The sequence below is a fragment of the Myotis brandtii genome, unplaced genomic scaffold, assembly GCF_000412655.1.
Source record: "Myotis brandtii unplaced genomic scaffold, ASM41265v1 scaffold120, whole genome shotgun sequence".
Lineage (NCBI taxonomy): Eukaryota > Metazoa > Chordata > Mammalia > Chiroptera > Vespertilionidae > Myotis > Myotis brandtii.
In genome coordinates, this window is record NW_005354174.1 from 2369661 (window position 1) to 2372474 (window position 2814).

Consider the following 2814-nt stretch of genomic DNA (forward strand, 5'->3'; position numbering starts at 1 on the left):
AAAAGCTAAAGGAGTTCATCACCACCAAACCAGTATTATATGAAATGCTGAAAGGTATCCTTTAAGAAGAGGAAGAAGAAGAAAAAGGTAAAGATACAAATTATGAACAACAAATACATATCTATCAACAAGTGAATCTAAAAATCAAGTGAATAAATAATATGATGAACAGAATAAACTGGTGAATATAATAGAATCAGGGGCATAGAAAGGGAGTGGACTGACTATTCTTGGGGGAAAAGGGGTGTGGGGGGTGCGGGAAGAGACTGGACAAAAATCGTATACCTATGGATGAGAACAGTGGGGGTGGTAAGGGCAGAGGGTGGGGTGGGAACTGGGTGGAGGGGAGCTATGGGGGGAAAACAGAGGAACAACTATAATAATCTGGACAATAAAGATTTAATTAAAAAAAAAAAGAAATGTTATACTACTACTAGAGGCTCGATGCATGAAATTCGTGTAAGAGTAGGCCTTCGCAGCCCTGACTGCCTCGGCCCTCGCAGCCCCGGCTTCGTCTGGAAGGTCATCGGGATGGTCATTCCGCTGTTTGGCCATTCACTCTATTTGCATATTATGCTTTTCTTATTATAGATCATTATAGATTGTGTGATATTGTGATTTATAATAAAAAATATATATATTTGGTCTTTGTTCCTGTTCCCTGGCACAGGGCTTCTAAAACCCTTGGAATTTCCTAATAGGAATAATAAAGGTGCTTTTTAACCCTCACCTGAGAATATGTTTTTATTGATTGTAGAAGGAGAGAGAAAGAGAAACATTGATATGAGAGAGAAACATTGATCAGTTGCCTCCTGGGGATCAAACCCACAACATAGGTACATGCCCTGACAGGGAATCAAACCCACGATATTTCTGGTGTACAGATGACATTCTAACCAACTAAGTCACCTAGCAGGGGCCAAAATATGTGTTCTTAAACAAATATCACACTGAACATTTTCTTCTCTTGTGTTTATTTTTATATAATTTCAGACTTACAGGAAAATTGCAAAAATAGTACCAAGAACTCCCTTCTACTCTTTGCCCAGATCCCTGAATGTTAACATTTGACTACGCTTGTTTTATCCTTTCCTCTCTCTCTCTCTCTCTGAACCTTTTGAGAGTATCTTATGAAGCCCCTTTACTTATCAATAGTTCATTGTGTATTTCTTAAAAACAAGGAAATCTTTTGCAATAGCCACAGTACAATGACCAAATCAGGAAATTAATATTGATACAATACTATATCTAATCTTGTTCATGTTTTTCCAATTTTCCCAACAATGTCCTTTATAACAAAAGAAAATTCTGGGTCAGGCTTTGCTTTTGGTTATGTCTTTTTAATTTTCATTCTTAGCATTTCATGACATTGACATTTTTTTTATAATAAAGACCAGTTATTTTGTAGAATGTCCCTTAACTTACAGTTGCCTGATGTTTTCTCATGATTAGATTCAAGTTATGCTTTCTTGGCAAAAACACCATAGAAATGATGTTATATTCTTAGTATATCCTGCTAGGAGGTACATAATGTCAATTTGTCTGATTATTGATGTTGACCATGAACAGTTCTGCATCCTATGTTTTCATTCACAATACAAAATTTCTCATGTCTTTCAAAATTCATGGAACATCATTTCAGTGTCTATACAGTATTTCATTTATGAACATGTCATAATTTGTTAATTGTTCATATTTCTGTTTCATGTGTCACTGCATTGGTAAGAACTAGAATTATATAACAACTAAGTTATAGATGCCTCATTTTAATAGAAATATTTTGTGTTTTGCCATTAAATATTTTATTGGCTGTTAATTTGAAATGTTTTTCAAGTTATTAGAGAAATACTTTTCATAGGAGTGATTAAAATTTAACAACCAAGAAATACCTGCTTGTTCATTACTCATTCATTCATGACCATATTCCTGTAATTGCCTGCCCCCTACCGTGATACATACATAGCACAATACGTGTATCCAAACTATATTTCTTTTTTGAAAAAAATATTTTCATTGATGTCAGGGAGGAAGGGAGGGAGAAAGAGAGAGAGAAAGAAACATCCATGATGAGAGAAGCATTGATCGGCTGCCTTCTGCACACCCTCTACTGGGTGTGCCCTGTAACTCAGGTATGTGCCCTTACCAGGAATCTAACCATGACCTCCTAGTCCATAGGTTGATGCTCAACCACTGAGCCACGTCAACTGGGCTCTTTTTTTTTTTTAACCCTCACCCAATGACATTTTTCCATTAATTTTCAGAGAGAGTGGAGAGAGGGAGAAACAGAAAGAGAGAAATGTCAATGTGAGAGAGACATATTGATTGGTTGCCTCGGTAACAGAAGTATATGTCCTTAGCTGGAATCGAACCCAGGACCCTTCATGCCGGAAGCCAGTCCATTCTTGCTGCTTGACACAGTCGCTGCAGGAAAGAAACATCTGCACAGCATATGTTTCAAGGGACCTGGCATATATAGCATATTGTTCTTAATATGTTTGCTCTCCTTAGCGCCATGTGTTTTAACCAAGGTCACCTCTCCGAGAAAGGTTGTTTCCCCAGGTAGGGATTTTTCCCTGAGGTTAGGGAGGGGATACAACCCCTTAACTAAGTGCCAGGCGGGTAGTTAATCACTTTAACTACAAACAATCACGCTTAAGCTACATAATCTTTACTCCCTGGAATGGAGATAAGAAACGCCCTAACCTTTGCAATAGAAATTGACAGGATTAAAATCGGCTGGTATAAATATAGATGTAACAAGACAATAAACATCAGATCCTGATCAGATCCTAACCAGAACTTGGCTGGAGATCC